Here is a 16,774-nt window from a genome sequence, read left to right as displayed (position 1 = left end):
AGTAAATAGCACACTCTTAAATACTAACATGCAAAACTGGAACAGGAGTCATGTACTCAGTCCATCAGTTGGGTTCCGTCGCATAATAAAATCATGGATGACCTGTTTGTAACCTCAGCTCCTACTCCCTGCCACCCATAGTAACACTTCACCTTACTTGCTTATCAATTATCTACCTATCTCTGCCTAAAACTATTCTAACTCAGCTTAAACCACCACTCACTCTACTAAACTCAAGCAAAGACGAGCTGAGCATGTCAAACCTTTCTTCTCAAGATATAGCATGACTGTCTAGCAAACCTCTGTGAACTGTTTCCAAACTTTTGCCAACCTTTCTCAAATAAAGAGGTCATCACTGAACACAGTGTTCCAGATTTAGTCTCACTAATGCTCTAAGATATTGGCATATAGCCTCCCTATCTTTGTATTCAATTCCCCTGCAATAAAAAATAACACTGAGTTTTCCCAATTACTTGCTGTACCTACTTTCTAGTCGTTTGTAAGCCATGCACGAGGACATTCAGATTCCCCTGAATCTCAGACTGCTGCATCCTCACATCATTTAAATAATGTGTTTCTTTTAGTTTAGATAGATCGATAAATAGATACTTTAATGATCCTAAAGGAAATTACAGTGTTGCAGTAACATTACAAGTGCACAGATATAAATATTAGAAGAGAAGAAGAAAGAATAAAAAATAAGGTACCACAAACAGCCTAACAGGAGGGAGACATCACTTCCCAGGCTATAGGCCGACTCATCATAGAGCCTAAAGGCCAAGGGTAAAAAATACCTCATACAGTGCTCCTTGGAGCAGCATAGTTGTCTAGCCTGTTACTAAAAGTTCCCATCTGTTCGGCTAAGGTGGTAGGCAGTGGGAAACATTGTCCAGAATTGCCAGGATTTTCTGTAGTGTCCTTTGTTCTACCACAGCCTCCAGTGTGTCCAGTTTGACTCCTAGAACAGAGTCAGCCTTTCTAATCAGTTTATTGAGCTTGTAGACATCACCCACGTTGATGCCATTGCCCCAGCACACCACCACATAGAAGATTGCACTGGCAACAACAGACTGGTAGAACATGTGAAGGAGAGGCCTGCATACTTCAAAGGAACTTAAATCTCAAATTTCATATTTGGCAATTTCTCAGTCGCTCACATTATACTCCATTTCATTTAGATCTTGGTTCACTCACTTAACCTGTCCATAAACATTTGTAGCCAACTATGTATGTCCTCTTCATGACTTACTTTCCTATTTATATTTGTACTATCAGCAAATTATACTTCTGGTGTCTTCATAGAAGTTACTTAAATAAATCATAAAAATTGAAGTGGCAGATCCATGTAGCTTGTTACATTTGGACCCACCAGAAAAATGACCTATTCATGCCAATTTTCTGATTCTTGTTAGCCAGCCAATCTTCAAACCAATTACTCCCAATGTGAGCTTTTATATTCTGCAATTATCTATGGTATGCCACCTCATCAAATACCTTCCTGAAATCTTAGCAAATCTACCCCTATATCCACAGCATATGTTACATTTTCAAAGAATGCCAGAGACTGGTCAAAAGTGATTTTCTTTTTCACAGAAACACATTGACATTGCCTGACTACACTCCTACAATGTCTTTAATAATAGCTTCCAACATTTTCCTCATGACCATTGTTAAGCCAGCTGATGTGCAGTTTCTAAATTGCTCCCCTCTTAAACGTAGGATTTGCATTTGTTATTTTCCTGCTGAACAGAACCTTCTCCTAATCTTGCCTTGTATTTCCACTGATCTCTTCTATAGCTTCAGCAAAAGGTTATTTATTATTCTCAAAGCTACATGGCTGGCAGTAGTAACCTGCAGAAATATTCACTGTTTGTAAAATCAGAGTTGGTTGATTTTATTAAAGCAAGTAAAAGTCTGTTGTACTCTGTACCAATGAACTTCACTTTGCAATAATGCAGCTACTTTACACACTAATGCAATTAAGCTGTTGTATTTTGTTTCTTACCCCAACTTCTCCGAAAGCCGCTCAATGCTTATTTTAAATCTTCAGCCATCCTCACATTGGAGAATTCAGCTCTTTACATATTTTAAGATAAATTAGAGCGACACAGATCTAATAGGTTAGTCTTATTAACCAGGCTTACTAAACACTCTCCTAGACAAATGAAGGTAAGACTTAGTATTTTGCTCTCAAGATTGGAATCATAATTAATTTTGAAACTTTTCTCCCTTTCCTTTTCCCCTTCAGTTTCTTTCAAATGCTGAAGTATAGTAACATAGCTACCAGTTATCCTCTGTAACCATATGCTAATCATCTTATATTGCAAGTGATTGCAAAGTATTTGGCTTATGGCCCATTAATTGTTTTGAGTAACCATAGTGCCAACTTACTCAACGCAAACTGGAATTGAACTTAGAATTTCAGTTCCAATAACAAAGGGAGTGAAATTTAAATGAAGTCTTGATTCCTAAATAATAAATAAAATATTTTCTTTTTGTTTGTCTTACCAAAATTACACCACCATGGCTATTAATTAATAAAGAAAATTATCCTGTAAAACAGTTCCACAGAAAATGGATCATATTAGTTCTTTACTGCTTTGAAATCCTGGAACTAATTCTTTCAATGTGTAGATTTACAGACAAGGATTTAGTGTATCACAATCCTCTGTCTCCATTCTACTAAAATGATAGCCTAATTCCAATGAGCTAGAGATTTAATCACTCTGAAATATAATGACCCAAAGGGATTGGAAGAGTGCAAGATAAATTGGCAAATCTATCCATCCAAGGAAAATAAAGCAATAAAATACTATTCTCTGCATAATTTACTCAAGGACAAGACAACTTCATTATTTTTAATTGTTTGTTGGTCCAGGTTATAGGGTCCAGAAGGTTAATGTATGATATATTATGCAAAACTATAAAGGCAGGCCAAACTGAAGAGGGAAGCACCAGTGCTGTATCAAATATTTAGACAGGAAAACTATACGTATATAACTTTTTGATGTGTCCGGTAAATGTTGGTAAATATTACTCAGGCTGCTGGAGATATTAGAGAAAAGCAGCTGTCTGTGTATTTTTTTAGCAAGCTATCAGTTGGCTAAACGGTTACTCATACTTTTGCGAACAGATGCATAATAACCTCTTCCTCAATGTCAACAAGACAAAGGCGATGTGGATACTATAGAGAGAGTGCAGAGCAGATTGCCTGGATTGGAGGGCGTACCTTATGAGAACAGGTTGAGTGAATTTGGCCTTTTCTCCTTGGAGCGATGAAGGATGAGAGGTGACCTGAGAGAGGTGTATAAGATGATGAGGGGCATTGATCGTGTGGATAGCCAAAGGCTTTTTCCCAGGGCTAAAATGGCTAACATGAGGGGGCATAGTGTTAAGGTGCTTGGAAATGGGTACCGAGGGGATGTCAGAGGTACGTTTTTCACACATAGAGCGGTGGGTATGTGGAATCCACTCCTGGTGACGATGGTGAAAGCGGATCCAATAGGGTCTTTTAAGAGCCTCTTAGGTAGATACTTGGAGCTTAGAAAGTAGAGGGCTATGCGCTAGGGAAATTCTAAGCAATTTCTAGAGTAGGTTACATGGCCGGCACACCATTGTGGGCTGAAGGGCCTGTAATGTGCTATAGATTTCTATGTTCTAGGTTACTGGCTTCAGTAGAACTTGTACCACTCACAGCCCTTTTACGTTAGAAGCACAGCAGTAGAAAATGCAAGCAGCTTCAAACTCCTGACAGTGCACATCACACACAACCTCTCATTGTCCCAGAACACATCCTATACAGTCAAGAGAGCTCACCAACACATCTATTTTCTGAGGAGTCTGTAGAGAGCTAGACTTTGCACATCCATACTCCTGTTATTCTACAGATGCACAGCTGTATCACTGCTTATTGTGGTAACTGCACCGTGGTGGACAGTAAGACTCTACAACGCATAGTCAAAACTGTCCGACGCATCACTGGCACCAGCCTACCCGCCATCAAGGAAATATATCCACTAAGGAGCCGGAAATGGGCCAGTAATGTCAAGAAAGATCCCACCCACCCTGCGCATGAACTGTCTGTCCCACTCCCATCAGGGAGGAGGCTACATAGCATCCATGTCAGGGCCCCCAGACGCAAGAACAGTTACTTTCCCCAAACAGAAAGGCTGATCAACACCTCCACCCATTAACTCCACCACCACTTTATTATTTCCTGTCAGTCACCCTATGTACAGCCTAGTGTCACTTTATGAACATAAAATCAATCTATGTATATAAGCTATCTTGTGTTTATATTTATTGTGTTTTTATTATTAATGTGCACTTTATCTTTTGTATTTTTTATTGTGCTACACAGGATCTGGAGCAACAATTATTTCATTCTCCTTAACACTGTTTACATGAAGTGACATTAAAGGATATCGATCTCTTGATAACAGTCACCCAAGGATCAGGCAATGCTTCTTCCATTCGTAATTTTGGTGATCCATTAGAGGATTAGCAAGATCTATCACACGTTTAAATGGAAACAACAAATTGCTGGATTACACTGTGCCTCACTTTTGTGTACCATGTGACTCAGTTTCAATAAAACTCAGCCACAATGGAAAGTTATGGACTTCGAACACCATGAAACTGATGATTCCATGTACACCTGATCCATTAACTTGCAAAGGAGCCGAGATGTACACAGTGTTATCCCTCATTAGTAAATGTACACTGGGGTTACACCTCCATGATTTTAGACCAAACATTGTAACCTGAAGATGTTGCAGAAATCAGGAAGTCAGTCACCTTAATTCATGCCTGTATGTTTATTCTTTTAAGGACTATGAACTTCAAATATGTCCTCCAATTATATACTAGCTTATCACCCAGCTCTCTCTTTGGTCTTGCACAACCCTTCCCTCTCCTTTATGACCCCTGAATTGCCTTCCCAAACAACCTGCAGTCTGATCATTTAACTAATTCCTCATCCTCCACACCCACTGATCTCCTGTCCAACATTTCCAATGCAACAGCAACCAGTCCAAATCGACTTCACCTGACCTACATCCTTCACCCCTCCCCCTCTGATCTGCCAACCAGCTTTTTTAAAATAGCATGACTCTCCTTTCTGGCTACCCCAAACAAATTTTCAGCCACCAATTCAACACATGCGATTTCTCCCACTCACAGCAGATGCATCACGTACACAAGGGAGAGACTGTAAGTCAGAGGTGGCTCCTCACAGACACTTAAAGAGAAGGGCCTTGGAATTTCTGATTATATGTCCATGAGAGGTAAGGAGAAAGGTGCCAGGTTTCAGCCAAGCTATCACATACAGTACACAGTCATGTGGACAAGTAGTTAGTAATGCATATGCATAACAGCCTTGAGCAATCTTACATGCATAGTTCCAAAACATCTGTTTAATGCCTTTTTGGGACTTGACCCGTGATGAAGGACAGAAAGTGGCCCATGAGGAGGAGAATTGCCTCACCATGTAACAGTTTTGACACTCACAGGTTGAGGAGTCATAGAACAGAAGAATACTTATCACAGAGCAGAAGGCTATCTCAACCCGTCATATCCATTCCAGTTAATAAAGAGAAGCAACCCATTTTAATTTTACCTTCCTGGGTCTTAAAGTAAATATACAATTAGGCCATAAATATGATGACAATTTTAAGCAGTGAGTTCCAAATCCTTATCATCCACTGGAGTAACTGATCTATCAGCAATCCAGGACCCTATGATTACCAACAACTTTGAACTTCCCACCATTTTATAAAATAATTTGTATCTCTATATTTGGTTGTTCCAAAGTGGATGACTTCACATTTTTCCACATTATGTTGGTATATTCTCAACTTTCCATATCCCCAGAGACTCTATTCATTTTCCTTTTAGAGTAGCATAGAGTAGAGCCAGTAAAATGTCTGCCTACAAATGCTGCTTTACTGAAGAGCCAATGGAAATGTAGATGGACAGAGTATGGAATGTGATGATGGGACTGGCCTTGATAGACTTCCAATGGCCATTTGAGATTGTTCAAAAATTATGTTAGCTTGGGGCTAATCATGAATCCTTGGTCGAATAATAACTGAGGTTTAGTTTGCAATGCATATTTTTGTTCTTTTGATAGTCTGATCTTTGTAGACTGAAAAAGCATTCTTGCTTTTTGGCCATAGCTGTCGTACGCTTTTTATTAAATTTAGACTATGATATAATGCCAGTACATAGCTGCTTGAATAGGGTATTGTGTTTAGTGGTACTAAATAAGCCTTCTTTGGTCTGAATCCAGACAAGTAGATGTAATGCCAATCTGAAATAACTTTCTACTTGAGATTTTCACCCTTTCTAGATTTGTACCAGTTATTCTGCTTAGTATTCTAATAAAATGAATCTCAGATGAAATCTAAATATTGGCCAGACTTATTGTCTAATATTTCTTGAGTATTTTTAGATAATCTTTAGGATCTGGCCAACATTAATCCAAAATAGTGATTATTGTCATCTGGCTAGATGTGGTCATTAAACATTATGAGGTAGAGCATAATATGGTCATAATAACTTCATGCGTTGCTTATTGGACTTCTTGCTTATTCAAATCATTCACTAAAAGGAACAATGCTCTTGAAGCTGACTTAAAAGATACCATTAACACCTGGCAATTAAGTATGTAGGAAATAAATGCCTAATATGTAACTATTATGAAATGTTATTTCCTTTCTTTTAGAAGTAATTCTGTCCAATAGACATTTCAAATGTTTCTGAAGAAGCTTTGCAAAATGGAAGATAGCCCAGTTCTAAAACCCAGCTAAATTATTTAGATTAAGACAGCTAAATAGAAAATATCACATTGATTATTGAATATCAAGATTCTATTTCTTTTCATGAATTTATTTTCCAAAGACACAGATTCATACAGTGCAGAAGTAGGTAATTTGCCCCACCGTGTCCATGCTGGCTATTAGGTACCAATTGATATTAATCCCATTTCCCAGCACTTTGACTGTGACTTTCTATGCCTTAATGATTCATTTGCAAATCCAATCCCAATACTCAATATCCAGCTGCTGAAAAGATTTTCTACAAAACACCAGGCTAACAAGCTATGATGGCAGGTTGTGTATCATCCAAGAAATGATGAAATTTGTGACTTTGTTAAAGTTTTTGAAATGCTATAGATTACTTCTGCTTAATGGATTCAGGCTGACAGATTTCTACTTGGACTATTCTGTCAGAAAAGAATTGAATCACGTCTTTGGAAATGAATTTAATGTCAGTAAACATTAATATCAAATTTACTATCACATTGTAAAACATAAATAAAGAAAGATCTTCATTTTCTTCTTGGCATTAATTATTTTACATCTCCCCATCTCAAAGCTGTCTAGCACTCTAATTGGCATGCTTGAACCAAGATACAAAATACAAGTTCAACATTTAAAATAAATTTATTACCAAAGCACATATAGTGTGCGTCACCATATGCTACCCTGAGATTCATTTTCTCGTGATCATTCAAAATAAATACAAAGAAACACAAGAGTCAATAAAAAAACTACACACAAATAAAAAGCCAACAAATTGTTGGCTTTTGTTGCAAAAGCCAACAAATTGTGCAAATATAAAGAGAAAAACAAAATGATAATAATAGACAAATAACTTGAGAAGACCATTTACAGAGTCCTTGAAAGTAAGTCCATTGTTTGGAAATTGGTAATAAATTTAGAAGTCAGTGTTGGGGTGAATGAAGTTATACACTCTGGTTCAGGAGCCTGATGGATGAGAGACAATAATCGTTCCTAAACATGGTCATGTGGGACCTAAGGCTCCTGTATCTCCAGCCACTTATCTTTCCTACCCACCTGACTTCACTTATCACCTTCTAGGTATCCTCCTTCCCCACCCCCGCCCCCACCACCTTTTTATTCTGGCATCTTCCTCATTCCTTTCCAGTCTGAAGAAGGGTCTTGGCCCAAAGCATCATTTCCATGGATGCTCACTGACCAACTGAGTTCCTCCAGCATTTTATTTGTGCTGCTTTGGACTTCCAGCATCCGCAGAATCTCATGTGTTCTTGATCTTGTACCTCTTGCCCAATGGCAGCAGCAAGAAGAGAGCATGGCCCGTATGGAAGGGTTCCTTGATGATAGCTGCTTTCCAATGACATCACTTATTGTAGATGTCCTCAATGGTGGAGAGAGCTTTACCTGTGAGGGACTGGACTGTGTCCACTAGCTTCAAAAACTTCTAAGAAAGTAAAAGTACTGCTGTGCCTTCTCTGTAACGGCACTTACATGCTGAACCCAGAAAAGATCCTTTGAAATAATGATGCTGAGGAAATTAAAGTTACTCACCATTTTCACCTCTGATCCCCTAATGAGGACTGGCACATGGACCACTGGTTTCCTGCAGTCAATCGAGAAAATGAGATGAAGAGTTCTTGTAAGTGAATCCGTAGGTTGTGAGAATATTTCAATGATGGGGCTAGTGAAGTTGAGTGAAGTTTAGATTAGATTAGATTAGATTATGAGAATACGCAGTCCTCTTTTATTGTCATTTAGTAATGCATGCATTAAGAAATGATACAATGTTTTTCCAGAATGATATCACAGAAACACACGACAAACCGACTTAAAAACTAACAAAAACCACATAATTATAACATATAGTTACAATGGTGCAAAGCAATACCGTAATTTGATAAGAATAGACCATGGGCACGATAAAGTCTCAAAGTCTCTCAAAAGTCCCATCATCTCACGCAGACGGTAAACCTCCAGTGCCGCCAACTTGCCGATGCAGCATCCCGGAAGTATCCGACCACAGTCCGACTTCAAGTCCATCTGAAAACTCTGAGCCTCTGACCAGCTCCCCGACACCGATGCACCAAGCACCATCTCTGCCGAGCGCTTCAACCCCGGCCCCGGCAACAGACAATAGGCGAGGTCATAGATTTGGGGCCTTCCCTCCGGAGATTCTCGATTGCACAGTAGCAGCGACAGTGAAGCAGACATTTCAGAGGTTTCTCCAGATGTTCCTCCATGCTTCTTCATGTCTGTCTCTATCAAATCAGGATTGTGCATGGCATCCTACTTCACAAATACGATATCAATTCGGAACAGCCACGCGCGCTGTGTTGCGCCGCCATCTTTTCCTCCCTCCTTTGGTTCAAGAGCCTGATAGCTGAGAGGTAGTAACTGTTCCTGAACCTGGTGGTATGAGTTCTAAGACTCCTGTACCTTCTTCCTGATGGCCACAGTGAGGGGAGCTCATGTGCTGTGTGGTGGGGTTCCCGATGATGGATGTTGTTTTCCTGCGGCATTCCATGTAGATGTGCTCAATGGTGGGGAGGGCTTAACCTGTGATGAACCGAGCCATATCCACTGCTTTTTGTAAGATTTTTTGTTCTTCAGTTCCAACTCGGCTGCGAGTAACTCCCTATTTCTGATATCGTAGTTCACCTCTGCTAATGATGGATGACTGGAGAAAAACACACACGGGTGCAGCTTATTGACCAAGGGTATCCATTGAGATAATACCCGCACCCACTCCAGCGTCCAAGGTGTCTACCTCCATGACAAATGGAAGGTCCAGGTTAGGCAAGACCAAAATAGGAGCTTTCTGAACCGCTGTTTGAGCTCTGCAAAAGCAGCCACCACTTCGGTAGTCCAAACAAAAGAGCTCGAGGATTTATTAATAGTTAGTATGCTCAGCAGGGCTGCCACTGAGCTGAAGTCCATGGTGAACCTTCTGTAAAATTTGGCAAATTCCAGGAGCCTTTGGACTTATTTCACACTGCATGGCTGTGGCCTACCTCTGACAACCTGTGTCCCAGTAGGGTCCATCTTAAAATTGCCATTAGAGTTGATAAAACCCAAAAATTAACCTGTGGTCACATGAAATTCCGTATTTTCAAGCTTGACATAAAGTCAATGATTAGAAGTCTCTTTAAAGTAACTTTGATGTGAGTGACATGCTCCTCCATGGTCTTAGAGAAAGTTAGGATGCCTTCCAAGTAGATGAAGGCCTGGAAAACCATTAGCACATTAGCAAGGATTAAGAGTATGACCAGGTACTCATAATGCCCTGTCGGTGTGTTGAATGCAGTCTTCCATTTGTCACCCTCCTTTATGCGGATCAGATTGTACGCACTCTGCGAGTCCAGCTTCGAGAATACTCTTGCCCCTTGGAGTATCTCAATGGCAGTGCTCATAAGGGGGTAATGATTCTTGGCCGTTATGTGATTTAGTCCTCTCTAATCAATGCATGGCCGCAGGCTTCCATCCTTTTTCTATACAAAGAAGTCTGCACCGGCTGGTGAGGTGGAGGGCCAAATGAACCCCATAGCAAGTGCCTCTTCTATATACTCCTCCATAGCGCATCGCTCCAAGCCTGAGAGCATGTACAATTGACCCTGTGGAGGACAAGCACTTGGCAGAAGGGGTATTGCACAGTCGGAGGGAATTTCGAACAGCTCAGATGTTGCAGCTGCTTACAAACTTCCCTCTGAGGATGACTCCTGATGCTCCTTAGGAACCAGCAGCAATCTAACAAACCTTGGAGTCCCCTCTATGGGTTCACTAGAGTCCTTTGTTGAAACAGTGCAAATCTTCATTTGTGTCCTTGGACAACCACAATGAGGTGCTCTGGAGAGTCCTTGTCCTGCTGGGACTAGGCTCCAATGATCTATGTTTATGTTTAGGAGTTTAGACAGTACTTGGTGACAGGTTCCCTTAGGCTTGGCTAATATAGCTCCAGAATTCTGAGCCTCATCCTTAGCGGGCTTTTTTGCTTATTCCTGAACTTGACACCCTTTCTCTCCAGTTCTGGAGCGCCTCCGACAAGACAGGGTCAGAACAACACTCCTGCTGACTGACACCAGCTTGGCTGCCCTTGGAAGCATGATTAGGTCCCCTGAAGACTCTGGGTTACCCCGAGCAAAAGTCTGCCCCCCTGTCAGCCTCTGGTCTCAGGAGAGTCTGGAAGTCAGAATACCAAATTGAAAATACTTCTTCCTGAAAGGACTGTACCATACGATGATTCTCCCTTCCTCCCAGTTCATGGAAGGGCAATGCTTGGTCAGCCAGGGTACCTGAGGATCAGGGGTATGTGAAGAGAGTTTATGATGTGAAATATCCTCCCCATGTTCTCCTACCGTCATTCACAAAACCAATGTCTGCTGCAAGATCTGCCCGACCCAAGAGGACGTCTGTCCAGGACAGTTGCAGTTATGTGCAGGCTCAACTCCTGTAGAGTTATGTTGAGCCAACGGGCTGTCCCGAGTCCAGGAAATTACTAGCTTCCTCAGAGTCCACAAAGGCATTCACCCTTTACAGGTTCTTTCCCCAGGAGATCTCTGCCTCCAGCAGGACACTGGAATCTGTAGGGTTGGGAGTAATGGCTGCTACCATCACAATCCTCCCAACGCCAGACAATCTTAACAGTTTCCCAACAGCTGCAGCTTTAGTCATTTAGCCTGCAGGTGACCTATTTCCTCACAGCCGTAGCAGCAACCTTGACTCCACGCCGAGTCTTCTCATCTGAGGAGAGTCTTGTACAACCAATTTGCACTGGCTCAACAGGATCTCGTGCGGGAGATGGACTGGTCATTGTCCAAGGTCAGGGAGTGGAACTACGATGTGATGAGGCTGGGCTTGGGCTAGCCTTCTTCGACCTTTTGAGTTATTCCCACTTTTGCTCTGCCATGCGATTATACAGGCGGATGGACTGAGTAATCAGAGCCTCTAACTCTCTACCAGTTCTCCCAAAGCAAGGGCATCTCTTAATTCACCTCAGAGTTTGTGGTGGTACAGAGTAGCCAAGGTAACTCAATTCCAGCCACGCTCCTCGGCCAAAGTTTGAAACTCAATTGCATAATTGGCGACTGTCCAACTACTTTGATGGACCTGTATCAGACAATCCGGGAATCTGTTAGCTCTGGTGGGATGACGGAAAATCCTCTTCATGGCATTCATGAATTCTTCTGAATCAGAGCAAAATTCCGACCTCCGTTCCCAATGTGCGGTTGACCAGACCAGAGCTCTCCCCATCAAGAGAGAGATCGACCATCCCATGCTCTGTAGTTCAAACTCCAAACAAGCATTGTGTGATGACGCCATGGCAAGAGCCTGGGTCACCGCCAAATCTCTCCAGGGTCAGAAGACGGACTGATTCTGTTGTACGAATGATGGACTGACCTGAGTGATTCTGGCTGGCTGCTAGCAACAGTTGGCACACGGCAACCTGGAGGTCTGTATCTCCAGGCTCTGTCTTGAATCTTCTTGCTGTGACTGGTCACAGCTGACAAGAGGCTCCAACACCCCGCTGGGTCCAGGTTTAGCTCAATTGTACTGTAATGAGAGGCCTAGGCGAGAATGGTAAGGACCCAAGTGCTGGAGCATCTGAGACCAGAATCAAAACACGATTTTGAAACTGAGATGAGAACAAGGTTCTTGACTAAATGCTGATGAGAACCTCACAAGACTAGATGAGAATACAAATGAGACATAAATCCTAAATGGAATCGCAGACTGAACCAAACTTGAGCTGACGATTGAGCAGTGTACCTGCGTTCAGGTGCTCTTTAAGTATCCAAATCTGGGTGCCAAAACATGGCGTCCAATTAGCAGAGTGGGTGTTATGTTCTGTAACTTCAAAACATTAAACTAATTCAGATGAAAGTGGGATTACGGGAATTGTTTGAGGTTACTTTGTGAGGCGTGCATGTATCACGTGGTAGCATGATGACGTAGGCAATTAACAATTTTTACAAATAATCCATAACTCATTATTTAAATGAATAAGGATATTTAATCAAACAATATATATACAACATTACTCAAAAATTATTGAAATATTAAATACACAACACTTCTCCCTGCTGAGGTATAAACTCCAACTTAATAGAGAATGCAACTCAACTATATACCCAGTATACTATATAATACAACTACAATATACAGACATCCGCAGCATAGCAAATTTTAAATTGTCCCATTCAGGCTTTAAGATTTAATCACTGTAGAGGATTTCTTACTCTTAACCATATAACCATACAACAATTACAGCACGGAAACAGCCTCCTAGTCCATGCCGAATGCTTACTCTCACCTAGTCCCACCGACCTGCACTCAGCCCATAACCCTCCATTCCTTTCCTGTCCATATAGCTATCCAATTTTTCATTAACTGACAATATAGAACCTGCGTCTACCACTTCTACTGGAAGCTCGTTCGACACAGCCACCACTCTCTGAGTAAAGAAGTTCCCCCTCGTGTTACCCTTAAACTTTTGCCCTTTAACTCTCAACTCATGTCTTCTTGTTTGAATCTCCCCCACTCTCAATGGAAAAAGCCTAACCATATCAACTCTATCTACCCCCTCATAATTTTAAATACCTCTATCAAGTCCCCCCTCAACCTTCTATGTGCCAAAGAATAAAGACCTAACTTGTTCAACCTTTCTCTGTAACTCAGGTGCTGAAACCCAGGTAGCATTCTAGTAAATCTTCTCTGTACTCTCTCTATATTGTTGACATCTTTTCTATAATTTGGTGACAAGAACTGTACACAATACTCCAAATTTGGCCTTACCAATGCTTTGTACAATTTTAACATTACATCCCAACTCCTATACTCAATACTCTGATTTATAAAGGCCAGCATACCAAAAGCTTTCTTAACTATCCTATCCACATGAGATTCCATCTTTAGGGAACTATGCACCATTATTCCTAGATCACTCTGTTCTACAGCATTCTTCAATGCCTTACCATTTACCATGTATGCCCTATTTTGACTAGTCCCACCAAAATGTAGCACCTCACACATATCAGCATTAAACTTCATCTGCCATCTTTCAGCCCACTCTACTAACTGGCCTAAATCTCTCTGCAAGCTTTGAAAACCTGTTTCATTATCCACAACGCCACCTATCTTGGTATCATCTGCATATTTACTAATCCAATTTACCAAACCATCGTCCAGATCATTAATGTATATGACAAACAACATTGGACCCAGTACAGATCCCTGAGCCACACCACTATTCACCGGCCTCCAACCTGACAAACAGTTATCCACCACTACTCTCTGACATCTCCCATCCAGCCACTGTTGAATCTATTTTACTACTTCAATATTAATACCTAATGATTGAACCTTCCTAACCAACCTTCCGTGTGGAACCTTGTCAAAGGTCTTACTGAAGTCCATATAGACAACATCCACTGCTTTACCCTCGTCAACTTTCCTAGTAACCTCTTCAAAAAATTCAATAAGTGTTGTCAAACATGACCTTCCACGTACAAATCCATGTTGACCTTCCACGCACAAATTCATGTTCCTAATCAGAACCTGTCTATCCAGATAATTATATATACCATCTATAAGAAAGCTTTCCATTAATTTACCCACCACTGACGTCAAACTTACAGGCCAATAATTGCTAGGTTGACTCTTAGAACCCTTTTTAAACAATGGAACAATATGAGCAATAGGCCAATCCTCCGGCACCATCCCCATTTCTAATGACATTTGAAATATTTCTGTCAGAGCCCCTGCTATTTCTACACTAACTTCCCTCAAGGTCCTAGGGAATATCCTGTCAGGACCAGGAGACTTGTCCACTTTTATATTCCTTAATAGTGCCAGTACTTCCTCTTCTTTAATCATCATAGTTTCCATAACTTCCCTGTTTGTTTCCCTTACCTTACACAATTCAATATCCTTCTCTTTAGTGAATACCGAAGAAAAGGAATTGTTCAAAATCTCTCCCATCTCTTTTGGCTCCACACATAGCTGTCCACTCTGATTCTCTAAGGGACCAATTTTATCCCTCACTATCCTTTTGCTATTTATATAACTGTAGAAACCCTTTGGATTTATTTTCACCTTACTTGCCAAAGCAACCTCCTATCTTCTTTTAGCTTTTCTAATTTCTTTCTTAAGATTCTTTTTACATTCTTTATATTCATCGAGCACCTCATTAACTCCAAGCTGTCTACATTTATTGTAGATATCTCTCTTTTTCCGAAGCAAGTTTCCAATATCCCTTGAAAACCATGGCTCTCTCAAACTTTTAACCTTTCCTTTCAACCTAACAGGAACATAAAGATTCTGGACCCTCAAACTTTCACCTTTAAATGACCTCCATGCCTCTATTACACCCTTCCCATAAAACAAATTGACCCAATTCACTCCTTCTAAATCCTTTCGCATCTCCTCAAAGTTAGCCTTTCTCCAATCAAAAATCTCAACCCTGGGTCCAGACCTATCCTTCTCCATAATTATATTGAAACTAATGGCATTGTGATCACTGGACCCAAAGTGCTCCCCAACACATACCTCCGTCACCTGACCTATCTCATTCCCTAACAGGAGATCCATCATTGCCCCTTCTCTAGTTGTACCTCTATGTATTGCTGCAAAAAACTATACTGCACACAATTTACACACTCCAAACAATCCAGCCTTTTTACACTATGGGCATCCCAGCCTATGTGTGGAAAATTAAAATCTCCCACAATCACAACTTTATACTTTATACTTTATACTTTATTGTCGCCAAACAATTGGTACTAGAACGTACAATCATCACAGCGATATTTGATTCTGTGCTTCACACTCCCTGGATTACAAATATTAAATATTAAAATATTAAAAATAGTTAAAATTAGTAAATATTAAAAATTTAAATTATAAATCATGAATGGAAAATAGAAAAATGGGAAGTAAGGTAGTGCAAAAAAACCGAGAGGCAGGTCCAGATATTTGGAGGGTACGGCCCAGATCTGGGTTCAAGATCCGTTCAGCAGTCTTATCACAGTTGGAAAGAAGCTGTTCCCAAATCTGGCCGTATGAGTCTTAAAGCTCCTTAACCTTCTCCCAGAGGGAAGAGGGACGAAAAGTCTGTTGGCTGGGTGGGTCGTGTCCTTGATTATCCTGGCAGCACTGCTCCAACAGCATGCGGTGTAAAGTGAGTCCACGGACGGAAAATTGGTTTGTGTGATGTGCTGCGCCATGTTCACGATCTTCTGCAGCTTCTTTCGGTCTTGGACAGGACAACTTCCATACCAGGTTGTTATGCACCCTAGAAGAATGCTTTCTATGGTGCATCTATAAAAATTAGTGAGGGTTTTTGGGGACAGGCCAAATTTCTTTAGTTTTCTCAGGAAGTAAAGGCACTGGTGGGCCTTCTTGACGGTGAACTCTGCTTGGTTGGACCAAGTCAGGTCATTTGTGATATTGACCCCGAGGAACTTAAAGCTTTTGACCTGTTCCACTTGTGCACCACCCATGTAAATTGGGTCATGCGGTCCGCTACTCCTTCTGAAGTCAACAACCAATTTCTTCGTCTTGCTGACATTGAGGGATAGGTTATTGTCTTCGCACCATGTCACCAGGTTCTTAATTTCCTCTCTGTACTCAAACTCATCATTACTCGAGATACGGCCTACAATTGTTGTATCATCAGCAAACTTATATATTGAGTTTGATGGAAACTTGGCTGCACAATCATGGGTGTACAGTGAGTACAGCAGGGGGCTGAGTACACAGCCTTGTGGGGCACCAGCACTCAGAGTGATTGTAGGGGAATGCTTGTCCCCTATTTTTACTGCCTGGGTCCTATCTGTGAGGAAGTTGAAGATCCAGCTGCAGATCTGAGTGCTAAGGCCCAGGTTCCAGAGCTTAGGAATCAGTTTATTTGGAATGATGGTATTAAAGACAGAGCTGTAGTCAATAAAAAGGAGCCTTCTGTATGCGTCTTTATTCTCCAG

The sequence above is a fragment of the Mobula birostris genome, chromosome 4 (genome assembly GCF_030028105.1).
Source record: "Mobula birostris isolate sMobBir1 chromosome 4, sMobBir1.hap1, whole genome shotgun sequence".
Classification (NCBI taxonomy): Eukaryota; Metazoa; Chordata; class Chondrichthyes; order Myliobatiformes; family Myliobatidae; genus Mobula; species Mobula birostris.
This window is presented reverse-complemented; position numbering follows the sequence as displayed.